Below are 18,975 nucleotides of genomic sequence, written 5' to 3'. Positions count from 1 at the left end.
AGACATAGGTAAAATCTACCATAGACATAGGTAAAATCTACTATAGGTAAAATCTACCATAGACATAGGTAAAATCTACCATAGGTAAAATCTACCATAGACATAGGTAAAATCTACCATAGACATAGGTAAAATCTACCATAGGTAAAATCTACCATAGACATAGGTAAAATCTACCATAGGTAAAATCTACCATAGGCATAGGTAAAATCTACCATAGGCATAGGTAAAATCTACCACAGGCATAGGTAATATCTACCATAGGCATAGGTAAAATCTACCATAGACATAGGTAAAATCTACCATAGGTAAAATCTACCATAGACATAGGTAAAATCTACCATAGACATAGGTAAAATCTACCATAGGCATAGGTAAAATCTACCACAGGCAAAGGTAAAATCTACCATAGACATAGGTAAAATCTACCATAGGCATAGGTAAAATCTACCATAGACATAGGTAAAATCTACCATAGACATAGGTAATATCTACCATAGGTAAAATCTACCATAGGCATAGGTAAAATCTACCATAGGTAAAATCTACCATAGGCATAGGTAAAATCTACCATAGACATAGGTAAAATCTACCATAGGTAAAATCTACCACAGGCATAGGTAAAATCTACCATAGGTAAAATCTACCATAGGCATAGGTAAAATCTACCATAGGTAAAATCTACCATAGGCATAGGTAAAATCTACCATAGGTATAGGTAATATCTACCATAGGTAAAATCTACCACAGGCATAGGTAAAATCTACCACAGACATAGGTAAAATCTACCATAGGTATAGGTAAAATCTACCATAGGTAAAATCTACCATAGGTATAGGTAAAATCTACCACAGACATAGGTAAAATCTACCATAGGCATAGGTAAAATCTACCATAGGTAAAATCTACCATAGGCAAAGGTATAATCTACCATAGACATAGGTATAATCTACCATAGACATAGGTAAAATCTACCACAGACATAGGTAAAATCTACCATAGACATAGGTAAAATCTACCATAGACATAGGTAAAATCTACCATAGGTAAAATCTACCATAGACATAGGTAAAATCTACCATAGACATAGGTAAAATCTACCATAGGCATAGGTAAAATCTACCATAGACATAGGTAAAATCTACCATAGACATAGGTAAAATCTACCATAGGTAAAATCTACCATAGACATAGGTAAAATCTACCATAGACATAGGTAAAATCTACCATAGGCATAGGTAAAATCTACCATAGACATAGGTAAAATCTACCATAGGCATAGGTAAAATCTACCATAGGCATAGGTAAAATCTACCACAGGCATAGGTAATATCTACCATAGGCATAGGTAAAATCTACCATAGACATAGGTAAAATCTACCATAGGTAAAATCTACCATAGACATAGGTAAAATCTACCACAGGCATAGGTAAAATCTACCATAGGCATAGGTAATATCTACCATAGGTATAGGTAACATCTACCATAGGCATAGGTAACATCTACCATAGGCATAGGTAAAATCTACCATAGACATAGGTAAAATCTACCATAGACATAGGTAATATCTACCATAGGCATAGGTAAAATCTACCATAGACATAGGTAAAATCTACCATAGGCATAGGTAAAATCTACCATAGACATAGGTAAAATCTACCATAGACATAGGTAAAATCTACCACAGGCATAGGTAAAATCTACCATAGGCATAGGTAAAATCTACCATAGACATAGGTAAAATCTACCACAGGCATAGGTAAAATCTACCATAGGTAAAATCTACCATAGACATAGGTAAAATCTACCATAGGTATAGGTAAAATCTACCATAGACATAGGTAAAATCTACCATAGACATAGGTAAAATCTACTATAGGTAAAATCTACCATAGACATAGGTAAAATCTACCATAGGTAAAATCTACCATAGACATAGGTAAAATCTACCATAGACATAGGTAAAATCTACCATAGGTAAAATCTACCATAGACATAGGTAAAATCTACCATAGGTATAGGTAAAATCTACCATAGACATAGGTAAAATCTACCATAGACATAGGTAAAATCTACCATAGGTAAAATCTACCATAGACATAGGTAAAATCTACCATAGACATAGGTAAAATCTACCATAGGCATAGGTAAAATCTACCATAGGCATAGGTAAAATCTACCACAGACATAGGTAAAATCTACCATAGACATAGGTAAAATCTACCATAGGCATAGGTAAAATCTACCATAGACATAGGTAAAATCTACCATAGGTAAAATCTACCACAGGCATAGGTAAAATCTACCATAGGTAAAATCTACCATAGGCATAGGTAAAATCTACCATAGGTAAAATCTACCATAGGCATAGGTAAAATCTACCATAGGTATAGGTAATATCTACCATAGGTAAAATCTACCACAGGCATAGGTAAAATCTACCACAGACATAGGTAAAATCTACCATAGGTATAGGTAAAATCTACCATAGGTAAAATCTACCACAGACATAGGTAAAATCTACCATAGGCATAGGTAAAATCTACCATAGGTAAAATCTACCATAGGCAAAGGTATAATCTACCATAGACATAGGTAAAATCTACCACAGACATAGGTAAAATCTACCATAGGTATAGGTAAAATCTACCATAGACATAGGTAAAATCTACCATAGACATAGGTAAAATCTACCATAGGCATAGGTAAAATCTACCACAGGCATAGGTAAAATCTACCATAGGCATAGGTAAAATCTACCATAGACATAGGTAAAATCTACCACAGGCATAGGTAAAATCTACCATAGGCATAGGTAAAATCTACCATAGGCATAGGTAAAATCTACCATAGGTAAAATCTACCATAGACATAGGTAAAATCTACCATAGGTATAGGTAAAATCTACCATAGACATAGGTAAAATCTACCATAGACATAGGTAAAATCTACTATAGGTAAAATCTACCATAGACATAGGTAAAATCTACCATAGGTAAAATCTACCATAGACATAGGTAAAATCTACCATAGACATAGGTAAAATCTACCATAGGTAAAATCTACCATAGACATAGGTAAAATCTACCATAGGTATAGGTAAAATCTACCATAGACATAGGTAAAATCTACCATAGACATAGGTAAAATCTACTATAGGTAAAATCTACCATAGACATAGGTAAAATCTACCATAGGTAAAATCTACCATAGACATAGGTAAAATCTACCATAGACATAGGTAAAATCTACCATAGGTAAAATCTACCATAGACATAGGTAAAATCTACCATAGGTAAAATCTACCATAGGCATAGGTAAAATCTACCATAGACATAGGTAAAATCTACCATAGGCATAGGTAAAATCTACCATAGACATAGGTAATATCTACCATAGACATAGGTAAAATCTACCATAGGTATAGGTAAAATCTACCATAGGCATAGGTAAAATCTACCATAGGCATAGGTAAAATCTACCATAGACATAGGTAAAATCTACCATAGGCATAGGTAAAATCTACCATAGACATAGGTAAAATCTACCATAGACATAGGTAAAATCTACCATAGGCATAGGTAAAATCTACCATAGGCATAGGTAAAATCTACCATAGGCATAGGTAAAATCTACCATAGGCATAGGCTAATATGACACATAGGGTTTTAGTATTTTCCCCTGATCTGTGACTATGGAGAATGACCCCAAATCCTGCACAATATCCTCGGACTCCGCCCTGACATCCCCAGCCCCCTCCTGTCTGCTGTATGGAGGAACAGGCGCCGCCCCCTCCGGTCACATGGGCATGACGTCACCCAGGTCCTGTGCGCACAGGGTTGAGCCTAGAGTGTATGGGCTCCTTCCAGGTGCCTGACTGCAGCCCATACACTTTAGCCGGCTCACTACTGAAGATGCTAGAGTGTATGGGCTCCTTCCAGGTATATATTCTTGAAGATAGCAGACTTTATGGGTTGCTGCCTGGCCCTGACTGCAGCCTAAACATGTCACTAGAATGTATGTGCTCCTTCAAGGTATAAATTATTAAAGCCAGCAGAATATATGGACTCCTGCCAGGTCCTGACTGCAGCCCATACAGTCTAGCCAGCTCACTGGTGAAGAGACTAGACTGTATGGGCTCCTTCCAGGTATATATTATTGTAGATACAGACTGTACGGGCTCCTGTCAGGTATATATTATTGTAGATACAGACTGTACGGGCTCCTGTCAGGTATATATTATTGTAGATATAGACTGTACGGGCTCCTGTCAGGTATATATTATTGTAGATATAGACTGTACGGGCTCCTGTCAGGTATATATTATTGTAGATACAGACTGTATGGGCTCCTGTCAGGTATATATTATTGTAGATATAGACTGTACAGGCTCCTGTCAGGTATATATAATTGTAGATATAGACTGTACGGACTCCTGTCAGGTATATATTATTGTAGATACAGACTGTACGGGCTCCTGTCAGATATATATTATTGTAGATATAGACTGTACAGGCTCCTGTCAGGTATATATTATTGTAGATATAGACTGTACAGGCTCCTGTCAGGTATATATTATTGTAGATATAGACTGTATGGGCTCCTGTCAGGTATATATTATTGTAGATATAGACTGTACGGACTCCTGTCAGGTATATATTATTGTAGATATAGACTGTACAGGCTCCTGTCAGGTATATATTATTGTAGATACAGACTGTACGGGCTCCTGTCAGGTATATATTATTGTAGATACAGACTGTATGGGCTCCTGTCAGGTATATATTATTGTAGATACAGACTGTACGGGCTCCTGTCAGGTATATATTATTGTAGATATAGACTGTACAGGCTCCTGTCAGGTATATATTATTGTAGATACAGACTGTATGGGCTCCTTCCAGGTATATATTATTGTAGATATAGACTGTACGGACTCCTGTCAGGTATATATTATTGTAGATATAGACTGTACAGGCTCCTGTCAGGTATATATTATTGTAGATACAGACTGTACGGGCTCCTGTCAGGTATATATTATTGTAGATATAGACTGTACAGGCTCCTGTCAGGTATATATTATTGTAGATATAGACTGTACGGGCTCCTGTCAGGTATATATTATTGTAGATACAGACTGTACGGGCTCCTGTCAGGTATATATTATTGTAGATATAGACTGTACAGGCTCCTGTCAGGTATATATTATTGTAGATACAGACTGTACGGACTCCTGTCAGGTATATATTATTGTAGATACAGACTGTACGGGCTCCTGTCAGGTATATATTATTGTAGATACAGACTGTACGGACTCCTGTCAGGTATATATAATTGTAGATATAGACTGTACAGGCTCCTGTCAGGTATATATTATTGTAGATACAGACTGTACGGGCTCCTGTCAGGTATATATTATTGTAGATATAGACTGTACAGGCTCCTGTCAGGTATATATTATTGTAGATACAGACTGTACGGGCTCCTGTCAGGTATATATTATTGTATATATAGACTGTACGGGCTCCTGTCAGGTATATATTATTGTAGATATAGACTGTACAGGCTCCTGTCAGGTATATATTATTGTATATATAGACTGTACGGGCTCCTGTCAGGTATATATTATTGTAGATATAGACTGTACAGGCTCCTGTCAGGTATATATTATTGTAGATACAGACTGTACGGGCTCCTGTCAGGTATATATTATTGTAGATACAGACTGTACGGACTCCTGTCAGGTATATATAATTGTAGATATAGACTGTACAGGCTCCTGTCAGGTATATATTATTGTAGATACAGACTGTACGGGCTCCTGTCAGGTATATATTATTGTAGATATAGACTGTACAGGCTCCTGTCAGGTATATATTATTGTAGATACAGACTGTACGGGCTCCTGTCAGGTATATATTATTGTAGATACAGACTGTACGGACTCCTGTCAGGTATATATAATTGTAGATACAGACTGTACGGGCTCCTGTCAGGTATATATTATTGTAGATATAGACTGTACGGACTCCTGTCTGGTATATATTATTGTAGATATAGACTGTACAGACTCCTGTCAGGTATATATTATTGTAGATACAGACTGTACGGGCTCCTGTCAGGTATATATTATTGTAGATATAGACTGTACGGGCTCCTGTCAGGTATATATTATTGTAGATACAGACTGTATGGGCTCCTGTCAGGTATATATTATTGTAGATACAGACTGTACGGGCTCCTGTCAGGTATATATTATTGTAGATATAGACTGTATGGGCTCCTGTCAGGTATATATTATTGTAGATATAGACTGTATGGGCTCCTTCCAGGTATATATTATTGTAGATATAGACTGTACGGGCTCCTGTCAGGTATATATTATTGTAGATATAGACTGTACAGGCTCCTGTCAGGTATATATTATTGTAGATATAGACTGTACGGGCTCCTGTCAGGTATATATTATTGTAGATATAGACTGTACGGGCTCCTGTCAGGTATATATTATTGTAGATACAGACTGTACAGGCTCCTGTCAGGTATATATTATTGTAGATATAGACGGTACGGGCTCCTGTCAGGTATATATTATTGTAGATATAGACTGTACGGGCTCCTGTCAGGTATATATTATTGTAGATATAGACTGTACGGGCTCCTGTCAGGTATATATTATTGTAGATATAGACTGTACAGGCTCCTGTCAGGTATATATTATTGTAGATATAGACTGTACAGACTCCTGTCAGGTATATATTATTGTAGATATAGACTGTACGGGCTCCTGTCAGGTATATATTATTGTAGATACAGACTGTATGGGCCCCTGTCAGGTATATATTATTGTAGATATAGACTGTACGGGCTCCTGTCAGGTATATATTATTGTAGATACAGACTGTACGGGCTCCTGTCAGGTATATATTATTGTAGATATAGACGGTACGGGCTCCTGTCAGGTATATATTATTGTAGATATAGACTGTACGGGCTCCTGTCAGGTATATATTATTGTAGATACAGACTGTATGGGCTCCAGTCAGATATATATTATTGTAGATATAGACTGTACGGGCCCCTGTCAGGTATATATTATTGTAGATACAGACTGTACGGGCCCCTGTCAGGTATATATTATTGTAGATACAGACTGTACGGACTCCTGTCAGGTATATATAATTGTAGATACAGACTGTACGGGCTCCTGTCAGGTATATATTATTGTAGATATAGACTGTACGGACTCCTGTCTGGTATATATTATTGTAGATATAGACTGTACAGACTCCTGTCAGGTATATATTATTGTAGATATAGACTGTACGGGCTCCTGTCAGGTATATATTATTGTAGATATAGACTGTACGGGCTCCTGTCAGGTATATATTATTGTAGATATAGACTGTACGGGCTCCTGTCAGGTATATATTATTGTAGATATAGACTGTACGGGCTCCTGTCAGGTATATATTATTGTAGATATAGACTGTACGGGCTCCTGTCAGGTATATATTATTGTAGATATAGACTGTACAGGCTCCTGTCAGGTATATATTATTGTGGATATAGACTGTACGGGCTCCTGTCAGGTATATATTATTGTAGATATAGACTGTACGGGCTCCTGTCAGGTATATATTATTGTAGATATAGACTGTACGGGCTCCTGTCAGGTATATATTATTGTAGATATAGACGGTACGGGCTCCTGTCAGGTATATATTATTGTAGATATAGACTGTACGGGCTCCTGTCATGTATATATTATTGTAGATACAGACTGTACGGGCTCCTGTCAGGTATATATTATTGTAGATATATACTGTACGGGCTCCTGTCAGGTATATATTATTGTAGATACAGACTGTACGGGCTCCTGTCAGGTATATATTATTGTAGATATAGACTGTACGGGCTCCTGTCAGGTATATATTATTGTAGATATAGACTGTACGGGCCCCTGTCAGGTATATATTATTGTAGATATAGACTGTACGGGCTCCTGTCAGGTATATATTATTGTAGATATAGACTGTACGGGCTCCTGTCAGGTATATATTATTGTAGATATAGACTGTACAGGCTCCTGTCAGGTATATATTATTGTAGATATAGACTGTACGGGCTCCTGTCAGGTATATATTATTGTAGATATAGACTGTACGGGCTCCTGTCAGGTATATATTATTGTAGATACAGACTGTACGGGCTCCTGTCAGGTATATATTATTGTAGATATAGACTGTACGGGCTCCTGTCAGGTATATATTATTGTAGATATAGACTGTACGGACTCCTGTCAGGTATATATTATTGTAGATATAGACTGTACGGGCTCCTGTCAGGTATATATTATTGTAGATACAGACTGTACGGGCTCCTGTCAGGTATATATTATTGTAGATATAGACTGTACGGGCTCCTGTCAGGTATATATTATTGTAGATACAGACTACGGGCTTCTGTCAGATATATATTATTGTAGATATAGACTGTACCTACTCCTGTCAGATATATATTATTGTAGATACAGACTGTACAGGCTCCTGTCAGGTATATATTATTGTAGATACAGACTGTACGGGCTCCTGTCAGGTATATATTATTGTAGATATAGAGTGTACGGGCTCCTGTCAGGTATATATTATTGTAGATATAGAGTGTATGGGCTCCTTCCTGGTTCCCTGACTGCAGTCCATACACTCTAGCCGGCTCATTACTGAAGATGCTAGAGTGTATGGGCTCCTTCCTGGTATATATTATTGTAGATATAGACTGTACAGACTCCTTTCAGGTATATATTATTGTAGATATAGACTGTACAGGCTCCTGTCAGGTATATATTATTGTAGATACAGACTGTACAGGCTCCTGTCAGGTATATATTATTGTAGATATAGACTGTACGGGCTCCTGTCAGGTATATATTACTGTAGATATACTGTAGACTGTACGGGCTCCTGTCAGGTATATATAAGCGATGATATCAGAATGTATGGGCTCCTATCAGGTATATATATCATTGACGGTATCAGAATGTGTAGGCTCCTGTCAGGTGTATATTAGTGATAATATCAGAATGTATGGGCCTCTGTGAGGTATATATTACTGATGATATCAGAATGTGTGGGCTCCTGTCAGGTATATATTACTGATGACATCAGAATGTATGGGCTCCTGTCAGGTATACACTCACTGGCCACTTTATTAGGTACACCATGCTAGTAACGGGTTGGACCCCCTTTTGCCTTCAGAACTGCCTCAATTCTTCGTGACATAGATTCAACAAGGTGCTGGAAGCATTCCTCAGAGATTTTGGTCCATATTGACATGATGGCATCACACAGTTGCCGCAGATTTGTCGGCTGCACATCCCTGATGCGAATCTCCCGTTCCACCACATCCCAAAGATTTCATGTTGTTTACGCCAAATTCTGACCCTACCATCCGAATGTCGCAGCAGAAATCGAGACTCATCAGACCAAGCAACGTTTTTCCAATCTTCTACTGTCCAATTTCGATGAGCTTGTGCAAATTGTAGCCTCAGTTTCCTGTTCTTAGCTGAAAGGAGTGGTACCCGGTGTGGTCTTCTGCTGCTGTAGCCCATCTGCCTCAAAGTTCGACGCACTGTGCGTTCAGAGATGCTCTTAGGCCTACCTTGGTTGTAACGGGTGGCAATTTGAGTCACTGTTGCCTTTCTATCAGCTCGAACCAGTCTGCCCATTCTCCTCTGACCTCTGGCATCAACAAGGCATTTCCGCCCACAGAACTGCCGCTCACTGGATTTTTTTTCTTTTTCGGACCATTCTCTGTAAACCCTAGAGATGGTTGTGCGTGAAAATCCCAGTAGATCAGCAGTTTCTGAAATACTCAGACCAGCCCTTCTGGCACCAACAACCATGCCACGTTCAAAGGCACTCAAATCACCTTTCTTCCCCATACTGGTGCTCGGTTTGAACTGCAGGAGATTGTCTTGACCATGTCTACATGCCTAAATGCACTGAGTTGCCGCCATGTGATTGGCTGATTAGAAATTAAGTGTTAACAAGAAGTTGGACAGGTGTACCTAATAAAGTGGCCAGTGAGTGTATATATATATATATATATATATATATATATATATATATATATATATATATATACACACACACACATACACACACATACATACATACACAGACAGTACAGACCAAATGTTTAGACACACCTCATTTAAAGATTTTTCTGTATTTTTATGACTATGAAAACTGTACATTCACACTGAAGGCATCAAAACTATGTGGAATTATATACTTAATAAAAGTGTAAGGCAACTGAAAATATCTTATATTCTAGGTTTTTCAAAGTAGCCACCTTTTGCTTTGATGACTGCTTTGCACACTCTTGGCATTCTCTTGATGAGCTTCAAGAGGTAGTCACTGGGAATGGTCTTCCAACAATCTTAAAGGAGTTCCCAGAGATGCTTAGCACTTGTTGGCCCTTTTTGCCTTCACTCTGCGGTCCAGCTCACCCCAAACCATCTCGATTGGGTTCAGGTCTGGTGACTGTGGAGGCCAGGTCATCTGGCATAGCACCCCATCACTCTCCTTCTTGGTCAAATAGCCCTTACACAGCCTGGAGGTGTGTTTGGGGTCATTGTCCTGTTGAAAAATAAACGATGGTCCAACTAAAAGCAAACCGGATGGTATAGCATGTCGCTGCAAGATGCTGTGGTAGCCATGCTGGTTCAGTATGCCTTCAATTTTGAATAAATCCCCAACAGTGTCACCAGCAAAGCACCCCCACACCATCACACCTCCTCCTCCATGCTTCACGGTGGAAACCAGGCATTTAGAGTCCATCCGTTTAGAGTCCATCCGTTCACCTTTTCTGTGTGCGACGTGTGGCAATCCGTCCCAATGTGTTGCTAATGAAAGTCTATGGAGAAAAAATGCATCATGAAGGCAACTTTGCAGGATGCGTTTTTTCTCCAAAACGACGCATTGAGACGTACAGCAAGCGACGTTAGTGTGAAAGTAGCCTTAACGGAGGAAGAAGGCTGCCGTCCGCAGCCCTGCCGAACGCTGGTGTGAAACCAGCCTACGGCTGTTATTATAGCACCTTCCATGTGTTAAGGTACCTTCACACTAAACGATATCGCTAGCGATCCGTGACTTTGCAGCGTCCTGGCTAGCGATATTTGACACGCAGCAGCGATCAGGATCCTGCTGTGATATCGCTGGTCGTTGAACAAAGTTCAGAACTTTATTTGGTCGTCAGACCGGCGTGTATCGTCGTGTTTGACACCAAAAGCAACGATACCAGCGTTGTTTTACGCAGGGCCGCGCTTAGTAACCCGATGTTTACCCTGGTTACCAGTGTAAAATGCAAAAAAACAAACAGTACATACTCACCTTCGCATCCCCCGGCGTCCGCTTCCCACACTGACTGAGCGCCGTAAAGTGAAAGTGAAAGTACAGCACAGCTCTGCTGTTAGGGCCGGCGCTCAGTCAGTGCTGGAAGCGGACGCCGGGGGACGCGAATGTAAGTATGTACTGTTTGTTTTTTTTACATTTTACGCTGGTAGCCAGGGTAAACATCAGGTTACTAAGCGCGGCCCTGCGCTTAGCAACCCGATGTTTACCCTGGTTAACCGGGGACCTCGGCATCGTTGGTCGCTGGAGAGCGGTCTGTGTGACAGCTCTCCAGCGATCAAACAGCGACGCTGCAGCGATCGGCATCGTTGTCGCTATCGCTGCAGCGTCGCTTAATGTGAAGGTACCTTAACACAGATACATCATGGGCTTGTCCTGCCCTGCGCATGAAATGAAAGGCAAAAATACAATGTGGAGACTTCATCAGAGCAATGTTTTATTTACATTCAGAACTGGTTTAAGAGGAACAAATTACCATTTCCCACAGAAATCTCAGACTTTTACTTATAGAAATACTGGATAAATATCATTTTACCATTAGATATAGAAACATTTCCAATTTTATAAAACTGCATTTTTTTGCATTGAATAACTTTATGCCTTTGCTTGTTTCATTTTATGCATTTCTAAAGTATTGTAAAACTGTAGTATGCTGTTGGTGCATGCGGGCTGGACTGTCGGTTTGGTATGTGGCTCTGTTCCCCCCAGGCCTGCCTCCGATGTCTGAGGTTTCGGTGTCCCAGACCAGAGATCATAATACCGGCCTTGAATTGTGAAGGACACGGCAGCCGACCCTGAGAAACATCCAAGGTGGGAACGCCCCATCATGTCGAAGAGAGTCTGCTAGATCCAGGCCTAGCAGACCAGTGCTGGTGGGTTCATGGATGCCAGGAGGGGGTTGGCCTAAAGGCCCCGTCTCACATAGCGATTTACCAAAGATCACGACCAGCGATACGACCTGGCCGTGATCGTTGGTAAGTCGTTGTGTGGTCGCTGGGGAGCTGTCACACAGACCGCTCTCTCCAGCGACCAACGATCAGGGGAACGACTTCGGCATTGTTGAAACTGTCTTCAATGATGCCGAAGTCCCCCTGCAGCACCGCCGTACAGTGAGAGCAGAGCGCAGCGGTGACGTCACTGCTGTGCTGTGCTCTCACTGTACGGCCGGCGCTCACAGTCAGAGCAGGAAGCAGACGGCAAGGGACCTGACGGACATCAGATGGTGAGTATGTACTGTTTGTTTTTTTACATTTACGCTGGTAACCAGGGTAAACATCGGGTTACTAAGCGCGGCCCTGCGCTTAGTAACCCGATGTTTACCCTGGTTACCAGTGAAGACATCGCTGGATCGGTGTCACACACACCGATTCAGCGATGTCAGCGGGACCTCAACGACCAAAAAATGGTCCAGGCCATTCCGACACGACCAGCGATCTCACAGCAGGGGCCTGATCGCTGGTATGTGTCACACATAGCGAGATCGCTACTGAGGTCGCTGTTGCGTCACAAAACTTGTGACTCAGCAGCGATCTCGCTAGCGATCTCGCTATGTGAGACGGGGGCTTAAAGGAAGGTCTCGTCTTTTCCTGGCGGGTCGGAGAGTTGTCCCGTCGGTTTTTTGGACAGAACATTTCCAAGACAACCAAAATTGAACAGCAGATCTCTTGGGAGGCAGACTTTAGTACTCTGTTGCAGAAGCGAAGTACTCTTAAACTGATAGGTGCAGAGTACGACGCACTAGAAAGTTGGCGTGCATGATTGTTCAGGGCACTGGCGGTGTGGACCGGCCACCAGAGAAGTCCTAGACCGAAGCCTGGATATTTTAAGAGCAGGGTCACAGGAGCCTCTGGAAAACATGGAGGCTGCATGAATAGGAAGGTTTCCCCAGGAGACGTCCATATTGCTCAGGGGCAAACTAGGACATACTTGTCCTGTCCATTTTTTTTTTTTTTTTTTATTTAAAAGTAACCCCCTCACTGCCTGAAGATCACACATCATTCTTCACAGACCGATGATGAAGATGGGCATGGAATAACCTGGACGCAGACCTTTCGGCGGCTGGCACATAACGGATTAGTCTTCCCTCCCTACTCTATCTGGCTCTGGGGGGGCCGGAGGGTAGGGGGATTCATGGCATGGACCGTCCTCTGGGGAACCACAAACACTCTTGATGTGTTAGGGCCTTGCCTCGTAGACCACAGATGATACGGTAGTGACAATTCTAGGTGGGAGATTAGAGTGACAATTCCACTGTCGCCCTCAAAAGCCGTATCTGAAAAAAAAAGAAAAGAAAAAGGAAAATCGTTAATAAAAAAACCCCCCAAAACCTAAGTCAGAACTGGGCTGGGTGGTCCAGACCCATGTCTGCCTCCTACTGACATTAAGCTAAAAAGGATTAGCTTCGTGCAGTTGGTGGTGTGGCCTACTCTACAGGGAAATACCTCAAAAATTTTTTTGCATAGCATAAGCAGCATACACTCATTTTTTTTGTGTACCCCAATGAAGCATTAGCCCCCCCCACATCAACCAGATGGCCACACAGCATAAACTCGCTCCCCCAGTCAGAAACCTCCACCTCACATTAACCAGCGGGCCACACAGCATAACCTCGCTCCCCCAGTCAGAAACATCCACCTCACATTAACCAGCGGACCCCACAGGATAAATCCAAAGCCCACCAGACATTCCCTCCCCTCAAGCGTAAATCCAAATATGACGCCCCCTGCCCCAACCATAAATCCCATCAGACACCCCCTCCAATCGAACGCCACCCTAGCTTAAACTCTCATCGGACGTCCAACCCCCACAAACCCCCATCGGACGTACAACCCCCACCGGACGCGGAACCCCCCACCCAGCAGAAACCCCCAGATGCAGACCCCCCACCCCGCACAAACCCCCATCACACGTGGACCCCCCCCCACCCAGCACAAATCCCCATCGGACGTGGACCCCCCCACATTCAACGACAAGCAGGTCGCCTCCCCACATTCAACGACAAGCAGGTCGCCTCCCCACATTCAACGACAAGCAGGTCGCCTCCCCACATTCAACGACAAGCAGGTCGCCTCCCCACATTCAACGACAAGCAGGTCGCCTCCCCACATTCAACGACAAGCAGGTCGCCTCCCCACAAGCAGGTCGCCCTCAAATCTGACCACAGGGGTCCCCCAAATAGCCTGCAGCAGGTCACCCCTCACATGCAGGTCGCCTCCCCACATCCCACCACAAGCAGGTCACCCCCACATCCCACCACAGGGGTCCCCCAATAGCTTGCAGCAGGTCTCCCCCCACATCCACCACAAGGGTCCCCCCCAATAGACAGCAGGTCACGCCCTCCCAAAACCCGACCACAAGCATGTCGCCCTCAAACCCCACCACCAGGGTCTCCCCAATAGCCAGCAGCAGGTCGCCCCCACTAAAAGGGGTCCACCCCGTAAGCAGCACGTCACCTCCAAACCCCATCACAGGGATCCCCCACAATAGCCAGCAGCAGCAGAGCCCCCCAAAATCCTACCACAGGGGTCCCCCACAATAGCCGGCAGCAGCAGAGCCCCCCAAAACCCCACCACAGGGGTCCCCCACAATAGCCAGCAGCAGCGGAGCCCCCCAAAACCACACCGCAGCGGTCCCCCACAATAGCCAGCAGCAGCGGAGCCCCCCAAAATCCCACCGCAGGGGTCCCCCACAATAGCCAGCAGCAGCGGAGCCCCCCAAAACCCCACCACAGGGGTCCCCCACAATAGCCAGCAGCAGCGGAGCCCCCCAAAACCCCACCACCGGGGTCCCCCACAATAGCCAGCAGCAGCGGAGCCCCCCAAAACTACACCGCAGCGGTCCCCCACAATAGCGAGCAGCAGCGGAGCCCCCCAAAATCCCACCGCAGGGGTCCCCCACAATAGCCAGCAGCAGCGGAGCCCACCAAAATCCCACCACAGGGGTCCCCCACAATAGCCAGCAGCAGCGGAGCCCCCCAAAACTACACCGCAGCGGTCCCCCACAGTAGCCAGCAGCAGCGGAGCCCCCCAAAATCCCACCGCAGGGATCCCCCACAATAGCCAGCAGCAGCAGAGACCCCCAAAATCCTACTGCAGGGGTCCCCCACAATAGCGAGCAGCAGCGGAGCCCACCAAAACCCCACCGCAGGGATCCCCCACAATAGCCAACAGCAGCAGAGCCCCCCAAAATCCTACCACAGGGGTCCCCCACAATAGCCAGCAGCAGCGGAGCCCCCCAAAATCCCACCGCAGGGGTCCCCCACAATAGCCAGCAGCAGCGGAGCCCCCCCAAATCCCACCGCTGGGATCCCCCACAATAGCCAGCAGCAGCAGAGCCCCCCAAAATCCTACCACAGGGGTCCCCCACAATAGCCAGCAGCAGCGGAGCCCCCCAAAACCCCACCACCGGGGTCCCCCACAATAGCCAGCAGCAGCGGAGCCCCCCAAAACTACACCGCAGCGGTCCCCCACGATAGCGAGCAGCAGCGGAGCCCCCCAAAATCCCACCGCAGGGGTCCCCCACAATAGCCAGCAGCAGCGGAGCCCACCAAAATCCCACCACAGGGGTCCCCCACAATAGCCAGCAGCAGCGGAGCCCACCAAAATCCCACCGCAGGGATCCCCCACAGTAGCCAGCAGCAGCGGAGCCCCCCAAAATCTCACCACAGGGGTCCCCCACAATAGCCAGCAGCAGCGGAGCCCCAAAATCCCACCGCAGGGGTCCCCCACAATAGCGAGCAGCAGCGGAGCCCCCCAAAACTACACCGCAGCGGTCCCCCACAATAGCGAGCAGCAGCGGAGCCCCCCCAAATCCCACCGCAGGGGTCCCCCACAATAGCCAGCAGCAGCGGAGCCCCCCCAAAATCCCACCGCAGGGGTCCCCCACAATAGCCAGCAGCAGCGGAGCCCCCCCAAATCCCACCGCTGGGATCCCCCACAATAGCCAGCAGCAGCAGAGCCCCCCAAAATCCTACCACAGGGGTCCCCCACAATAGCCAGCAGCAGCGGAGCCCCCCAAAACCCCACCACCGGGGTCCCCCACAATAGCCAGCAGCAGCGGAGCCCCCCAAAACTACACCGCAGCGGTCCCCCACGATAGCGAGCAGCAGCGGAGCCCCCCAAAATCCCACCGCAGGGGTCCCCCACAATAGCCAGCAGCAGCGGAGCCCACCAAAATCCCACCACAGGGGTCCCCCACAATAGCCAGCAGCAGCGGAGCCCACCAAAATCCCACCGCAGGGATCCCCCACAGTAGCCAGCAGCAGCGGAGCCCCCCAAAATCCCACCGCAGGGGTCCCCCACAATAGCCAGCAGCAGCGGAGCCCCCCCAAATCCCACCGCTGGGATCCCCCACAATAGCCAGCAGCAGCAGAGCCCCCCAAAATCCTACCACAGGGGTCCCCCACAATAGCCAGCAGCAGCGGAGCCCCCCAAAACCCCACCACCGGGGTCCCCCACAATAGCCAGCAGCAGCGGAGCCCCCCAAAACTACACCACAGCGGTCCCCCACGATAGCGAGCAGCAGCGGAGCCCCCCAAAATCCCACCGCAGGGGTCCCCCACAATAGCCAGCAGCAGCGGAGCCCACCAAAATCCCACCACAGGGGTCCCCCACAATAGCCAGCAGCAGCGGAGCCCACCAAAATCCCACCGCAGGGATCCCCCACAGTAGCCAGCAGCAGCGGAGCCCCCCAAAATCCCACCGCAGGGGTCCCCCACAATAGCCAGCAGCAGCGGAGCCCCCCCAAATCCCACCGCTGGGATCCCCCACAATAGCCAGCAGCAGCAGAGCCCCCCAAAATCCTACCACAGGGGTCCCCCACAATAGCCAGCAGCAGCGGAGCCCCCCAAAACCCCACCACCGGGGTCCCCCACAATAGCCAGCAGCAGCGGAGCCCCCCAAAACTACACCGCAGCGGTCCCCCACGATAGCGAGCAGCAGCGGAGCCCCCCAAAATCCCACCGCAGGGGTCCCCCACAATAGCCAGCAGCAGCGGAGCCCCCCAAAATCTCACCACAGGGGTCCCCCACAATAGCCAGCAGCAGCGGAGCCCACCAAAATCCCACCGCAGGGATCCCCCACAGTAGCCAGCAGCAGCGGAGCCCCCCAAAATCTCACCACAGGGGTCCCCCACAATAGCCAGCAGCAGCAGAGACCCCCAAAATAGCCAGCAGCAGCGGAGGCCCCCCACAATAGCCAGCAGCAGCGGAGCCCCCCAAAATCCCACCACGGGTCACTCCCCACACAGACAAGTAGGTCGACCACCACAGGGCCTCCCCCCAATAGCGAATAGCGATCGGCAAGTAGCATTTTTCACCCTGAAACCACAAACCTCCATGGCGTCCACAAGCTGTCATGCTGCTGTCCTTTGCCGCCTTGGAGAACACGCCCCCTCCCGATAGGACACGCCCCCGGAAATGACGTCACACCTGGAAGGAGCCCATACACTCTAGCATCTACCGTGCGCACAGAGCAGCCATATCTGTGGAGTGCGGCTCTGCAGGTGGAGGTATGTGGAGATTCCCCAGTACTGAGCGCAGCCGGGGACATTAACCCCTTCTGCACGGAGGAGACTCTTTATAAGAACCATAACGTTGTTGTTCTGTTTCCTGTAATAGATACATACGAGCCAACTATGGAGGACAGGAAGTGAGGAGCGGAGTGTTCTCCTAGTACAGGGCCCCTTTCTTGGCCCCACACAGTATAATGTTCCCACAATACTGCCCCCTACATGCACAATATGGTACCATCCACCTCACTGACTACCTCCGACCACCGACAATTAATAAATACTCACTTAGCCTCATTCTTGGTGCAGATACTAATGAACCCAGGATCTATGAGATATTTACCATACAATAGTTGGATAGGCAGGAGTGTATCATCCATAAAGGTAGCCCACTCGGTTGCTATGATGGCTATGAAGTGACAGGGCTCGGTGGGGTGTGGTATTGGTCACCCTCTCCTTCCCATCATAATAATTTCAGCTAAAGGGCAAGTAGGAAGAGAGAGGCTTACGGGGCGATCCTCAGGATTGGGCTTTTTCGTTGGCGCCAGGAGATCCGGCATTGGCTGATATTGATGCGTTTTTTCTGGCGCTCGGTTTACTTTATGAGGAACCCAATCTTGAGATTCAGGCAGAAAAGGCCTTGCTGGCTATGTCTCAGGGCCAGGACAAGGCTGAGGTGTATTGCCAAAAATTTCGGAAATGGTCCGTGCTGACACATTGGAACGAGTGTGCACTGGCCGCTAATTTTAGAAATGGCCTTTCTGAGGCCATTAAGAATGTTATGGTGGGTTTTCCCATTCCCACAGGTCTGAATGATACCATGTCCCTGGCTATTCAAATTGACCGGCGGTTGCGGGAGTGCAAAACCGCAAATTCCCTCATGTTGTTGTCTGAACAGACACCTAATTCGGTGCAATGTGATAGAAAAACCGCAAATTCCCTCATGGTGTTGTCTGAACAGACACCTAATTCGGTGCAATGTGATAGAAAAACCGCAAATTCCCTCATGGTGTTGTCTGAACAGACACCTGATTTAATGCAATGTGATAG

At 45.9% G+C, this 18,975-nt stretch overlaps 1 protein-coding gene and 1 long non-coding RNA gene across 2 annotated transcripts in view; one reads left to right on the top strand and one right to left on the bottom strand.

Annotated features, from left to right (window-relative positions):
• Positions 1 to 18,975, top strand: part of LOC143766870 (uncharacterized) — a 512,717-nt gene that overhangs the window by 257,680 nt on the left and 236,062 nt on the right. The window lies entirely within an intron of this gene.
• On the bottom strand, positions 11,842 to 17,871 carry LOC143766901 (uncharacterized). Its single transcript, XR_013213655.1, has 2 exons — positions 17,749 to 17,871; positions 11,842 to 13,690 (listed from the first exon to the last, which is right to left on the bottom strand). It is a non-coding gene; the product is annotated as an uncharacterized LOC143766901 (long non-coding RNA).

Source organism: Ranitomeya variabilis, chromosome 4 (assembly GCF_051348905.1).
Source record: "Ranitomeya variabilis isolate aRanVar5 chromosome 4, aRanVar5.hap1, whole genome shotgun sequence".
Taxonomy (NCBI): Eukaryota; Metazoa; Chordata; class Amphibia; order Anura; family Dendrobatidae; genus Ranitomeya; species Ranitomeya variabilis.
The sequence above is the reverse complement of the archived record's forward strand: the minus strand, read 5'-3'. Positions and strand labels throughout refer to the sequence as shown.